At 39.8% G+C, this 15,360-nt stretch overlaps 1 protein-coding gene across 37 annotated transcripts in view; it reads left to right on the forward strand.

Annotated features, from left to right (window-relative positions):
* Positions 1 to 15,360, forward strand: part of EPB41L2 (erythrocyte membrane protein band 4.1 like 2) — a 212,434-nt gene that overhangs the window by 56,884 nt on the left and 140,190 nt on the right. Inside the window, exon 1 of one of the 37 annotated variants that reach the window (XM_021088106.1) lies at positions 2,584 to 2,606. The exons of 34 other annotated variants lie outside the window; for them this stretch is intronic. The gene's annotated coding sequence lies outside the window, so the exon portion shown is untranslated. Of the gene's footprint in view, positions 1 to 2,583; positions 2,607 to 3,712; positions 3,734 to 5,327; positions 9,822 to 15,360 lie in introns of those variants that run through there. 2 more of the 37 variants (XM_021088109.1, XM_021088078.1) reach the window with 2 other exon arrangements.

Raw genomic sequence — 15,360 nt, forward strand, 5'->3', positions numbered from 1 at the left:
TTTTTTCCCCCTTCAAGGCAGTGACTGAAAATCTGGTCTATCATGAATTAGAGATTGCCTATAGACAGACATGCAGAATTAGTCCATCTCAGGCCTGCCAGATGTTAAATAACAGTTTCGAGATGCTCAAGTTTGGCCTCCAAGGATGGTCCTAATGGTATTTGTTGCAATGCTCTACAAAATGTTTAAGGCCGAAGAGTTGTGAGTGTAGGATTCCTAAGCGGAGTACAGTCAGTGTGACTGTGAGGTTTTCTTGGGCCAGGAAAGACTGATTTTATGTCAAATAGCATTGGGTGGGCTAAGGGATTCTAGCCACAGCTGCATTCCAGAGGCAGTTCAGAGCCCTGGCTGGTGATGACATCACCTCCACAGGTGCCAAATCCCATCCTCCCTCCTGCCCCCATAGCCTGCCCTTGCCTTTTTTTTTTTTTTTTTTTTTTTTTTTTTAAAGGACGTTTAAGTACTACTGTGAGGTTTTGTTGCAAAAATAAGTATGAAATCCAATTCTGGGTGTGTGTGTAGAAGTAGGAGATGAAAATACAGTGCTTTTTGAAAATTATGCTGTCCCAGAAATTCCAGGTTTAGGTTACTTGCGTTTAATCACTCTCAAGAGATTTTTATGAGGAAGGGTGGGGACAGAGGAGGGGATTCAGACTAGATGAGAAAAGTAGCTGTGGAAAAACAAGGTTGATGGGTTCCCCCCTCTCTTTCCCCCTAATCCAGGACTGGCCAGTGATATTTCCAAGAGAATTGATTTCCAGCATATTGTGTAGAGGCTGAAGAGGTCAAGCTTGAGTTCAAGGGACCAGATCTTTATCATGATAAATTTATATGTTTGTTGAATAAAACTTGGAATCCAGAGAAGCATAAATAATAAAAGCCAGCCTCATCTGCACTTTCAGACATTATCATTTAATATGTTGTTTTTATTCTTTATAGCTATATTCAGAGGTTATAGGTTACTCAATAAATGCATGTTTGTTTACATTTCGCAAAGTAGGGCTCATAAGATATGTTTGGTTTGTGATGCTTATGAATGGGTTGTGATGCTTATTTTCATTTAACTTTATTTTGTGCACAGTTTGCCATGCCAAATAGTCTTTTAGAATGTAGAATTTTAGACCTTTGAGCCACTTTGAGAGACATCTTTGTGGATGAGGAAATTTAGTAAAATGAGGTTAAATGACTTGCTTCAAATTACCATTACTTTCAGAACCAGAGTTAGAACTGTATACTTTTAACTCTACCATTCTGCCAGTATACTTTTAACTATAATATCCTGCCTTTCTAACTTTATTTACTAGGGAGAATTTGTGAAGTATTAACCTCTAGGGTAGAGAGCATTGCCCCAGAGAATTTCATCTATCCCACCAGGAGTGTGAAAAGTGCAACATTGAGACCCCTCAAACACACCTGTGTAGTTAAATGAATTTGCCCCCAGTGATTTGGAGACATTTAGAAACCATTATGAGATGGCTGGATTGCTGCTCTCCTAGGGTTATTTGATGTGAACCTGGAAGGAGTGACATTTATCTTTTATTTTATTTTAGTTTTTAGGGCCGTACCCACGGCATATGAAGGTTCCCAGGCTAGGGGCCAAATCACAGCTACAGATGCCAGCCTTCGCCACAGCAATGTCGGATCCTTAACCCATTGAGCAAGGCCAGGGATTGAACCCGCAACCTCATGGTTCTTAGTTGGATTTGTTTCTGCTGCACCAGATGGGAACTCTGGGAGGGAAGTTTAGAGGTATATGTTTTACACTCAGCATAAGCATATTTGAAGTTTTTCTTTTCTGCCATGTTAAAACCAATACCTCTTAAAACTCTTTAGTGGTTCTGATAAACGGTTAATTATCATCAAATAGTTGTCTAAAAAATTCTCATCAAATAGTTGTCTTATTTTGCTGAATTCCCATAGGAATTCTTAGCCATGTAATTCCTTTGGCAGTTGCTCACACAGTCTTACAGTATTTTTTCTCCTGCTGTCTTGAAATGTGCGCATTTTGTGAGTGCTAACTTTCCACAGGGTTGGTGTGTTGTGAGCAGACTGGACCATCAGCTCCTTAAGAACAGGGATGTTGTCGTTTCCCTTCCTTCCTTCTACCTCTCTTCCCTCCTCTTTGCTTCATCTCCTTAGTACTGGCCAAGCACCTTGTAGGCTCCCATCGTTATTACTGTGACTTGATTAAAAAAAAAAAAAAAAGCTCTGAGCACATTTAGGACAAATTTGGGAACATAGTCTCCTCTCTCTGGGAGTTGATCGTTCTGCTGGTACTACTGATTTCAGGAATGTCTCTGCAGAAAAAGCAAGTCTAGCATGATTTGCACGTTGTTTTGGCCACGGAGGACTTAGATGTCCTTTTTGAGGCGATTGTTATGGATTTGACAATGTACTGGCACACGCAGCCGCAGACTCACCCTCACCTCTGTTTGACCTTAGTCAGTCTAGAAGAAACCATATAAAACGGCTGAAGTGACTTTAGTGTGATGGAAGGGCTGTCTGAAAAATAGGTGGTGGAGAATCCTCAGGTTTTGTGTTTCTTGGAGAAATTCCTTGACAAGAAGTCTTCAGCAGAGAACCTTCTGCATTCTGAAGACTTACCGGTAATTTGTACATTTCTCGGCTTCCTGCACCTTGAGGGAAGAATTGAAGGTGGGATGAGGGGAATGAAGAAGCTTAGTGTGGAAAATCTGAGGAGTAGGGAGTAAGGAAGAAAGGAAATAATTGCTGGGATGTATTTGTAGGAGGGGGAAGAAAGAAAGGGAGAACGAATGGAAAGAGATCGAGAAATAAGGGTAAATAGCCAGATAGTAGGGTGGGGACAAAATCTGAATGTCATTTGGCCAAGTTGAGTACACTTTTGGTTTTTTTCCCAGGAGTTTTTCAAACGACTGGGGTGGGTGGGGAAACTCCGCTAGAGATGACAGCTTAAGTGTTGGAGAAATAGGACGGAAATAGCCTGAGTGGATGAAGTAGGGAGAAACTGAATTAAGAATTTTTTTTCCTTTTTTTTCCTGGCAGGGTTCTGCCTACCTTATGATGTGATATTTAATTTATTCCAAAAAGTTTGTTCCATATGATATGAAGAGTCTCCTTTTTGATCAAACTCATTTTTTCCCTATTTCTCTCTAAGCTGCTTGCCTTAGAATCGGCTTGGAGCCCTCCCCCCATCTCCCCAGGTCGTCAGGACACAGAAGATGTGATGCAAAAGGAGAGATGGCAGGGGCTGGCTGCACAGGATAGCAGCCACACCATTTTAGGGATCAAGCACACTTGTGTGATGTGTGTGTTACATGTGTGTTCTTTTCCCTTAACAAAGAAGTGCATCGTTGCAATGTCCTTGTGCACAAAGTTTCACATTGCTAGTGTGATCTTATTTCTCTCAAGATTTGTATTTGTTGTATTTAATAATGGATCTGCACACTCTTCAGGCTGTGTGGAGTTATTTTCCACCTGTTTCTGCTTGGTTCAGCGAAAAAAAAGTAACTTAGGAATTCATTATTCCAGTTGGGAAAGGACCACGACCTCCTAGAGCTACTTATGTTTACCATTGGGTTCTAGTATCGGTCGCATTATTTCCTGACCCAGGGCTGGACGGCCTCTGAATAAGCATTAGGAACTGAATTGTGTCAGCACTGCTACTTAAGGCGTTTATCTTAATCCAGGCGTCCTTGGATTGTGCGGTGCCAGTGAGCAAGGTGGTGGCAGCAGTCGGAGATCTGGGCTGCAGGTGTGTGTTCTGAGGAGATTGGTGATTATCCAGTGAATCTATTCCTGGTCACTGTGAGTCAGTGCTTTTCTTTGGATGCTCTGTTTGGACCACATGAGGAAGTAGTAGTATTGAAGAAATGAATATCCATGCATTCTAGCTTATGGGGTGCTGTTTGCAGCAGAACTAAGAAGGGACGGCTGATGAGGAATCAGCCGCAGAGCTGGTTGAGATATGGTCCAGTTTTTGGTTATTTGGGTTGGCCAGTTTTCCTGAAAGACAAGCTCATATTGTATCTATATAGATATACCCTAAAAGTTCTGTGTAACTGTTACCCAATTATATTTGGGTATTCCAAAAGAATAAAACAGTGAATGTCTTGTCTTAGAGCCTTGGTTCTGACAGTCACAGCTGCTGCTTTCCTGCAAAGGTGCCCTTCATGTTTTCCTTGGTGCTTTCTGATTTCTGTGCCACCTTGAGAGATGAGAAAGAAAATCCTTTATACTTTCATCTGATAAATGCTTTGCATGAAGGAGATTATTATAATGACTATAGTTTAAAAAATAGGCAGCCGCTAGTGTACATTTTCATACTGTTTTCACGCCTGTTGGAAGCTCTCCAGTGTAAAGCGCATTGGGAAATGAAAAAATGAGCTCCATTTGGGAAACTGCTAAGGGCCAAATTCCTTCAGAAACATGAGCTCATCACCTGGTTGATATAACAAGTTAATGCAAATGAGAAATACCTGGTCAGGAGGATAAATTTCTGCCTTAGTATATTCTTTAAAAAAAAAAAAAAAAAAAAAAAAAAAACTTCCAGGCACTTAGCTCAGTTTAGAATTTCTTAGAATCTCTGGTGTCTGTGATAATAAGGGATTGGCTACATTATTTTTTCAGGCGCCTCCCCCATGTAAAATTATATGATTCAGGAGGACCTGTCTCGCCAAATATATTTTGTAGCACTTATTTCAGTGACATTTCTGTTTCTTTGTTGCTTTTCTTAGAATTCAACGCCTTCGTGAAGATGATGACTCTTTAGGTTGGTCCTAACCCATGAGAAGAACCAGTCATGCGGGTGAAGATAGTAAATCTCTCACTCCTCGTGTTTTCCTCATGTGAATCTTAAAAGATGGCATGAGATTTCTCATTGTAAATGTGCCAAAATTGTATTTGTTCCATTCGAGTGCCGTTGAATTTAACATTCGGCTTACTTTATTGAATTGTTTAAGGTGATTATCTTGGCTAATAGAAAAATATGATGAGGATGGTGCCTGGAATTATTTGAAAAAACAGGTGTGCTGAGTTTTCTTTTCTTTTCTTTTTTAGGGCCCCACCCGTGTCATGTGGAGATTTCCAGGCTAGGGATCCAATTGGAGCTACTGCTGCCGGCCACAGCCACAGCAACACCAGATCTGAGCCATGTCTGCAACCTACATCACAACTCATGGCAATGCCAGATCCTTAACCCACTGAGCGAGGCCAGGGATTGAACCTGAAACCTCAGGGTTCCTAGTTGGATTCGTTTCCACTGCACCATGATGGGAACTCCCTGAGTTTCTTAAAGGTGTTTTCTTTTAACCTTTTTTTTTTTTTTTTTTTTTTTTTCCTACCCAGGTATATTAAGCATAACTTTGTGCCAAGTGGTACATGTTTTGCTCTGGAGGATAGAGATGCGTTTAAGACAGACTTGTTTAGTGTGGTGGATAAGATGTGGACATGGGGTCAGGACTGTTGAAAAGCGCTGAGCTCTGGAAGGGAGGAAGGCAGTGTTGTGGGCATCTGAAGGAGGGAAGGCTGGCAGGGAGGTCTTCGGCAAGGTCAGCATGGTAGCTAACTTTGCCCAGTGGTGGAGGTGCCAATGGGTATGCGTGTTAGTTTGGTCACTTTTGAGAAGGAGTGAGCCTGGAGACTCGTGACTTCCTCCCTCAGCAGTGGAGATGATCATGCATAGTACCAAGCAGAACAGCTGGAAAGGAGGGTCTGGATAGAGCCTGCAGGACTCTGCATTTCAGATGGAAGAACTTGGGTTTTCTTTCTGTATTCGCTGAGGTTTTCCAGACAGGTGAACGATGTGATCAGAACTGGAGTTTAGAAAGTTTGACTGGGTAGAGAGAGATTCAAAGTGGGCTAACAAATTTATGGGAAACTATTAGTTATGGGAAACTGTTGGAATCATATTTACTGGTTTTACTTAATCAGTCTACTCTTAGTAATTATAAATGTGGGTTTTTTCCTCCTTAATACAAAAGTAATGAAATTGTTTTTTAGGGTACTATCCACTGAAGATTACTAAGTACATATACATCAGATAAAAGTGAAGTACAGTCAGTATAAGGTCTTGATTATAATTTTTTTCACCCAACATATTCAGATATTTTATAATTAACCCTGGGTTTTGGCTTGCTTTCTTTTCATTCTTTTTCTTTTCTCCCCTTTCTTCCCTTCCTTTAAGGCATTTCTTAAGCCCTTCTCTTAACAGTGTTTTGAGATGTTACTTGATTGAGGAGGTCTATCTCAATTTTTCTCCACCTTCAATCTATTAAGCCTTTAGTTCCATTTGAGTACACTATTGTAGGAAATTTCTTGCCCTACTTTTGACAATAGTTTGTCTTTAATCCTTGTGAACATTATTTGATGCCGATAGTCTTGCCATGCAGAGTAAAAGTATCTTGGAGAGAAAGTTAAGGTCTCATCGCTAATAAATGGAAGAGCAGGAGTTGAAACTCAGATCTGGTTGATCCTGAGTTGTTTTATATCTATTGGCCGCAGTTTCCTTATCTGTCAAGTGTGGCATTGATAGAACATTTCTAGTAGAGTGGTCTTGAGAAAATTAAGTGAAATGATAACATGTGCTGGCATAGCTTGTTCATAAGCCATCTTTTAAGCAATGTGAATTATAGATGCATGGTGTTATATAATCTAAAACAGTTAATTCAATTGATAATTTTGAGTTTTTGAGCTATTGTTCTTTTCACATTTCCTCTTTGAAATCACCCTGTTTTAAAGACCTTAAGCACTCTTGTATTTTTGTGTGCTTTAATGGAACTTGTATTCTCAATAGTTTAATTCTTCTCCACAGACGGTTATTCTACACGTTCACTTCTGTTTTGTGTTAATTTTTACTGCCTTTCCCCCCTGAAATGCAATAGTCCTGTAGTGTCCTAGTGGAAACATTGTCCTCTTTGTTTGGGCTAAAGAAGTGCCTTTGTCATTCCTTTGAGACATTCTGCAGATGCCATTTTGCAGTTCTGAAAAATATGTCGCTGTCCTCCTTGTGCTGTGTTAAATTGCGTGTGTGTATGGCTTGGTATTTTAATGAAGTTGTAGTGAAAACTCGACAGTGATACTTGTCATTTGAGGGTAAAACAAAGAAAGGCCCTTTCTTGATTGAATGTAGATACGTGTTCCCTGTCTCTCCGTAGTGCTGTGTGGTCCGAAAGCGGATCCTTCCTGCACTCAGATGTTTGATGCTTTTTGACTAACTTCATGGGAGACTGCTACAACAGCTTCTTCTGGCATGTACTACTGCTTTTTAAAACTCTCTTAATTTTTATGTTCTTAATAGCATGTTAAGTGGCAAGTATACACTCTACTTTGCTAAGTGGCTTTAATCCTTGTATTAAGAAGTGGGGGCAAAAATCCTTTGGGAAATTGCCCTGATAAAATCCAGGAAATGCCTTTCATTCTTTTAAATCCAGTTAAAATCTAACTTTAAAAAAAGGGCCTCTGATGTAACAGTGTCTGAAAGCATGTGCTTCTTGGAGTCGAGTAATTTTCTTGTAGATAGTGCCAAGCTCCAAGAGGAACAGTATGAATGTACCTCTGTTTTAGGTAAATCTATACCACATGGCACACTACCAGTTTATTATAACTTTGCTAAGGCTTAGGCATTCCGTTTTGTACTGTCTTTAAAACTGCTAAAGCAAGGGTATAGAGATAAAGGGGGAAAACGTCATCTGTTTTGTTTTAAGGGACTTTAATCTGTTAAAATATTTCTCAATGGCAATGTATGTTCAGTGGAGAAAACTTGGTAATAGAGAAAAATACAAATACGGCAAAATTTCCCATTGCCCACGTTTAGGCACAACCACAGTTAAGCATTTTGCATTTTTCAGTCTTTTATCTGTGAATTTACATCTGGAGTAAGACAACAGCATTATCCTTTTAAACCTGCTCATTTTCCCTCGGCAAAAATGTAGTGAATAGATCTCTGCAAATTCTGAAGACAGTAGTACTTAATTTTGGAAATGTCACTCCATGGGGCATTCATTCCTTAGATGCACTCACTTGAAAGCTCTCGGTTAGTAGAAAGTGTGTACATTTATAGCCTAAAGACATATTAGTCGGAAGAGGATTGGCCAGTCCTTTTGGATGTTTTCCAGGATCATAAAAGCCTAACAAGTCTATATTAAAACTATTAAGAAGCCTTTGAAACAAGTAAAGATCTGATCACATAAGCCCTGGCTCGTCTTGGACAGCTGGCTCACTGATTCCCAACAAGAGCTGATTCTGCTGTGGCCCGACTCCTGTCATCTGGGGCAGAGGTACACAGGGATTACAGTGTTTGTATATGTCTAGCCATCAGCTGGGCTTGTTTTATATAATGATACCAAGCCCTGTGTCATGCCATTCCATCTGTTTCTTTGAAAGATAAATATACAGTTAGCACAGGACAGATCCTGTTACAGTCAACTCCATGGCAGAAATAAACTTTCTCCCTGTGGGTATTCCTATATAATTAAAGGCTGAGGTGGGATGAAACCCTCCCCAGGGGATTGGTGGATGCTCAGACCAGTCCTTCTCCAGAAGAGAGAAAACACCTCAAGCTCTGTTCTCATGACTCTGGGATCCAATGGGAAAAATGTTTACTTGTGACATGTAGATAAGGCAGCCGAAACAAATTTCCTTATCTTGTTATAACTGTGCTGTTTTATTGGTTTATTCAGCATTTATCGAATTTAGATGTTCTGGTATGTTTAACGTGGAATTATAGGGGATAATGGGAAGAGATAAAAAGGGATTAAGGAGGGGGAATACGAGATACCGAATCATGGCTGAACTCAAACTTACTTGAATTGATCTAGGCAGAATCATTAGATTGAGGCTGATCATGGGAGGAGGAAGTGATTGGGGAGATGATGACAGAGGGGGAAGTGAGGTGTGGCAGATAGTTGATTATTAGGAGTGCTACTTTTCACCCTTTTTGTCTGATATATATGTGTGTACACACACCTTTCTAAAAGTGTAAATGTGTATATATCCTCTTAGTTCGGCTTTCATAGGTACAACCCCTCTCTCCCCCAGGACAGACCATACAGAGTCTTTGTTGACCTCCTGCATCTAGAGGCAGTGTCTTGCCTCATCGAACAAGGCATACCTATAATGGGTGATGTCCATTCTCTGGTTTCCATCCAGCTCTGTTGTCAGTGATCAGCCCCAGTGTTGAGGCCTCCTCCAGGACCGTGCCCTGCCCTGCTTTGTCACATAGCTGGAAATCACACTCTGGAGGTCATCAGTTGTGGGGTTCCTGGGATGGGTGATTCGATGAGTAAGAGCAGAGATTGCTCTGGGCATAGCTTGTCCTTGAAGTGTGGTGCCTTATCAGATCCTACTGCCTGCCCTCAGTTCTGTCCCCTGGGAGGATGGCTTTCATCTGCCATATGCACCTCAGGGCTGCTTCAGAGAAAGGGCTGTGTCACTCTTAGCCCACATCACTCCAACTTTGCCATTCTTGGCATCCTGCTTCCTCTGCCAGTGGATGTTGCTAGAGTGGTAGGGACTCCCCGATGGGCTGGTTTGCTGAGTACCAGACTTCTCTTTCATAGCCTTGGGATTTGTGAGAGTGTATAACCATAAACTCACATGTAACTTGATCAGGCTTCCCCTCACCCTACGTTTTATTCTGAGTGTCCTATGGTTTAAAAATCAGTAACAGAGCTATTGTTAGATTTGGTCATAAACGTTTTTAACCTTATACCTGAAAGCTTGGGTTGGATTTTTTTTTTTTTTTTCCCTCAAGTGTAGACGGGAAGTGGACAGTCTAGACAGAAGAGAGTCAGCATTAATGAGGACACGGAAACACGAAGACTTATTCCGAACTGAGGAGGCTGGTATGGCTGGAGTTCAGGCTGTGTGTAAGAGGGCATGGGAAGCAGAAGACGAGCTGCACATCTGGATTGGAGCCAGTCAGTGCTGAACCCAGGAGGTTACAGAGGAGTTTGGTCTCCATACTCCCTGCAGAGCCACTGGAAGCCTTTCAAAAATTTTTGTTGCTGTTATGGTTTTGAAGGAAGGGGCATAGTTACAAGTATCTGTGTTTCAGAAATACTACCTGCTAAGTTTTATAGAGAATTACCTGATTTCTCTGCGTATCTGTGCTGGTGATTTTTATCCTCAGTTAAAGGAGTCTGCCTAAGGAAGCCTCCTTTTGTGTTTGCTTTATTTATGACTTCTAGGTGACATTTCCAACTGCAGTAGCAATCTCAAATTGCACTCTGTAAAGTGAAATCTAGTACTTTAAATTGCCCTTTTTGGGTGGCATTTATTATATGTTTTTCTTAGTTTATTTTGGGGTGGTATTTATTATAAAGGTGACTAAGATCTAGTAGTTATTTAACTTATAGTAAATCTCATTGTTACCAGTTAAGGTACTTTTTTTTTTTTTTTTTTTTTTATAACGACTGAATAATCATCTGAAGCTTGGTGGTACTGATTGAAGGAGGTATATTTGGTATTTGTGGCTCCTTATTGTGAGACAAATTTGTGCCCAGTCTTACTGTGTGCCAGGCTGATCAAAGATAAATAAGAATGAGCTGCCATAAGTTCACAGTAAGGCAGATTGATACTGAGAATTCAAAAAAGGTCATTTCGGCAGTAGACATACATGTAAAGAAAAAAAACAGTGCAGTGAGCCTGGGTGAAGAGGGGAAAAGATCAGGAGTGACGCCTGTAGTGAGTTTATTTTTTGTTACTAGGATTTTGTTTGTAGCTGTATATTACTTAATGAATATGATCCATCTATTCATTCAACAAATGTCCCTTACTATCTGCCAGATACTTTATTGGGTTGTGGGGGATGTGGGTGTAAGATTGCCTTCTTGGCCTCTAGGAATCTGATTGCTCACATGGAGAGGCAGGCCAGTCAGTAGCAAAAAGAGGCATTCTGGGGACTGGGTATTGCCCCCCAAAACTGTAGAAATACAAAATTTTCCTAATCATTTTGTTTAATAATTAACAGAATCTAATAGAATCTTACCATGTATTAAGTATGAGAGGGGGAAAAATCCTTTCGTAAATTACCTTCTTAATTGCTGTTTGAGAAAATTTGTTGAGTGAATGAGTGTATCTTTTGTGTAAGAGGTTTTTACAAATTGGTATTAATTCAAAAGAATATTTGCATTATTTGCTATTGGCTATCCCTTTATCAAAAGGATACTTTTTTTTCCTCCAGTTGAAATTTCCAGGAAGTATCATTGTCATAGGATTTCTGTCCAAGCACTTTTCTGAAGCCAATGGGTGGGTGTATGTTTAGATCCAAGAGAAACAAATTATAACCATGGATGTGAACTTTTCACAGTCTTCTCAAAATAAAAGCCTGAAAAAATATTTTTTATGCTTCTCTCTTACAAATACTATGTGTTTTTCTAAAGAGGAATAAAACCAAGACAGCGTAGTAATCGTATTAGGCCTTCATATTGTTCCCACCTTCCCTTGTAATTAGCACAACCCCTCCAAATGTTCATTGAGAATTTTTGGCCATAGTGTCAAATCTTAAAATTTGGTAGAAAGAGGTATATATATATATGGTGAAGTTCAAGTAACATTGGACATTGCTGTTTTAAAGAATGCAGGCATTTTGGGAGTCCAGGAACAAAAATATTATTATAGCATTAGATTTATGAAGTTGAGCAAAATGAAATGTGGGTACCCAATAATAAGAGCTTTCTGTTATATGTAAATTAGACATATCAGAGCTTAAATTTACTAAGTATGAATGTAATTGGGAAAAGATGAAGACTGTAAACTATAAAGCCCTTGTAAATGCATTCTTGGTGTAGCACACAGATTTCTTAAGCTACCCCCCCCCCCCATATGACTACCATTGTGTCTTGTGTAGGTATAGAAGAGGACCTAGCCTTGGAGGTGCACATTACTATCCTAGTAGAAAGGGACAGTGGAAATAAGGGTAGGAAAAAGGAGTACCACAAGCTTAGAATTGACGTATTTTTAGGTTCAAAGCCTGCTGGTGTTTCCAAGTCATGGACTTTGAGCCAAGATTGTATAGTTTAGTGACTAAAATTTCCTTGTGTAATTGGGTTGTAAGCACATTTGGACATTTACTTATACCCTAATGTAGTATGTGAACCACCATTATTCATAATATTATGATTTTTTTTTTTTGCTTTTTAGGGCTGCACTTGTGGCATATGGAAGTTCCCAGGCTAGGGGTCAAATCGGAGCTACAGCTGCTGGCCTGCACCATAGCCATAGCAATGCAGGATCCAAACCACATCTGTAACCTAGACCACAGCTCATAGCAATGCCAGGTCCTCAACCCACTGAGTGAGGCCAGGGATCACACCTGCATCTTCATGGATCCTAATTGGGTTCATTAACTACTGAGCCATGAAGGGAACTCCCATGAATTCTTTTTCTAGACTCTTCCCCTCCTCAATCCTATAGTAAACAAAGCACCTCATTTCTAGTGTGTAGGGCCATCTCCTTGCTTTACCATCTCAATTCATTCTGTACAGATCGCACTTTGCTTCTTCATACCATTTCTCTCATTAACAGTCCTCATTTTAAAGTAGATTTTTTTTTTTTTTGTATACAGCATAGGATTGGGTTTTACTTTTACCCACTCTGACAATCTGTCTTTTAATTGGTGCATTTAGACCATTTACATTTAATCTAATTATTGGTGTTGTTGGGTAACCATTTTGCTCTTTGTTTTCTACTTGTCCCACCTGTTCTTTGTTTTTCTTCTTTTCCTGTCTTCCTCTGCATTAATTACTTTTCTTCAGTCCATTTTGTCTCTACTGTTGGCTTATTTGTTTATACCTCTTTTAGCTAATTTAAATTGAACTCATTAACTTCTCTCTAAACCCTCTCTTCCTCCTTTTTTAAAAACTGTTTTGGTGAATAAATTTGCTGTCTAATTAATTGCTCTTTCTTTAACTTTGCTTTCTTTCTCTCTCCCTCAACTCGAGTGGGTTACCAAATTCTTATTCTACCCAAATTCTTATTCTACCAAGTGACTATTTCTTGAATTTATCTACTTATCCCACTGCCACTTTTACTCAGGAACTATAACCTGCACAAAACTGAGCTCTCTCATGGTCCAATTTTAACTTTGGTAGCCAAAGAAACACAAATCTCAACATTGACAAACAACTGACAAACTATTTATGTTTTTATTATGATCTCTTGAAAAACAAAAAAAGTAGTTTCATTATAGCAGCAAAACTTAAAAATTCTCTTCATAACTTTGTGAATTTTTCTGATTATTCCCCATCACAGTTTAAAAACAGCTCTCAGATTGTCCCTTAAATCAGTCTCTTCTCAAGCAATAAACACCAACTCTCATTTTCAGCCGTAGTCTCTCCTGTGTTCTTTGTGAATCTCAGAGCTTTCTTTAGTAACTCAGCTCATTCCATAATAGATCAGTTGGGCTGCTTTCAAAATTGAGATTACAATGGCAGAATTTTCTTTGAAGGCGGGGGAGCAGAGACTGTGTCTACCCATTTATTAATATTTTATTTTTTAAACATTAATACGGCTATATATATTTTGGAGTACCCTGGTTGTGCAGCAGGTTAAGGATCCAGCATTGTCATTTCTGTGGCGTGGGTTGCAGCTGTGGTGTGGGTTTGATCCCTGGCCCCAGAACTTCTGTATGCCATGAACACAGCACCACCCCTCCCTCAACGCCAAAAAGGAAAAAGAAATTTTTCATATTATAGTCAGAATAGTGGTTTTAAAAGTTTTTTAGTTTTGTGCTTAAAATCCTTTCATGGTACCACTTTACTTTTGAGAAAAGGCCCAAACTTCATAACATAGCTTTTATCTTTTTAAAACAATTGTTTTTACTTTTTAACATTTTGAGTTGAATGTTTTTTTTTCTTTAATTATAGTTGATTTACATAGCTTTTATCTTATAAGGTTCTTGTTGTTTTAGATTTTAACTTACTAATTGGGTTTCCCTGCTCTTCTGTCAGGTTTTCGCTCATATCTAGACTTTTATATATGTTGCAGCAATACTCTGCCATCAGGTCTCATTTTAGATACACCTTCCTCTGGGTGTCTTTCCTTCTATGATTTTTCCTTCCACTGTTCAAGATGTCCTTCCGCTTCTTGTGAATAACCTCCCTTTCCTCTCCCCCATTGACTGACTCTTTACTTGCCTTTCTCCCTCATCAGGTTATAAGCTCCACAAAGGCAGTTGTCACCTCTGTGTTCACAATTGTTTGACAGTTAGTAGGCTCTCAGTTATTTGCCCAATGAACAAAGAATCTGATACTGGGCTTCCTGTCTTTCCTTTCTTAGCGCTTATCCTGCCCTGTTGAGCTGGTTTGTAGCCAGTATTATTTTGGTAGATTAACCTGATATGCTGAGACTTCCTTCTGAATATTTCCTCAGTTAATGCATGTAGGTGACTCTGTACCGGCTTGAGAACATGTTCGGTTGTTAGAGCGCCTTGAACTCCACTCTTACTATGCAGACTTTCATTTAGTTCTTCCCCTTTGGATGCCCTGCCAGTCAGATAGTCTTTTTTATTTATTTATTTATTTATTTATTTATTTTGTCTTTTTTGTCTTTTGTTGTTGTTGTTGTTGCTATCTCTTGGGCCGCTTCCGCGGCATATGGAGGTTCCCAGGCCAGGGGTTGAATCGGAGCTGTAGCCACTGGCCTACGCCAGAGCCACAGCAACGCGGGATCCGAGCCGCATCTGCAACCTACACCACAGCTCACGGCAACGCCGGATCGTTAACCCACTGAGCAAGGGCAGGGACCGAACCCGCAACCTCATGGTTCCTAGTCGGATTCGTTAACCACTGCGCCACGACGGGAACTCCAGTCAGATAGTCTTTTGAGGATAGTCAGATAATTTGAGGAAATCCAGGCTTTTAAGATGCCCCTTCTCTATTACTGTATTACCAAAACTTTAAAGAATAGTCTCTTATTTGGAACTAAGGTACACGATGAATAATAGTAACAAATACTAAAACTAGGGTCATTCTCTCTCACTTCTGGGGTGACTCCCAAATCATCATCTATTTCCTTGATACAAAAGGCTGTTTATAGAATGATTCCATTTCTATGAAATGTTCAGTCCCTCCCTCCCTCCTGCCCTCCTCTCCTTCACCTCCCTCCCCGCTTCCCATAAATTTAGCTTTTAAAAGTATACAGTGCCCTGGTTTTTATTTTATTCAAAATATTGTGCAACTGTCGCCACTATCTCAGGACATTTCCATCCCTTCAAAAGAAACCCTATATCCCTTAAGCAGTCATTCCTTATTCCCCCCATCCTTTCTGAAACTGATGTACCATTTACCATTCCCACTAGCTGCAGTTAATGAGGGTTTTAAGTTCTCCAAATCCTCACCAAGACTTAATTTCTTTAAAAAAAAATTTTTTTTTCAGTGTTCA

Source organism: Sus scrofa, chromosome 1 (genome assembly GCF_000003025.6).
Source record: "Sus scrofa isolate TJ Tabasco breed Duroc chromosome 1, Sscrofa11.1, whole genome shotgun sequence".
Classification (NCBI taxonomy): domain Eukaryota; kingdom Metazoa; phylum Chordata; class Mammalia; order Artiodactyla; family Suidae; genus Sus; species Sus scrofa.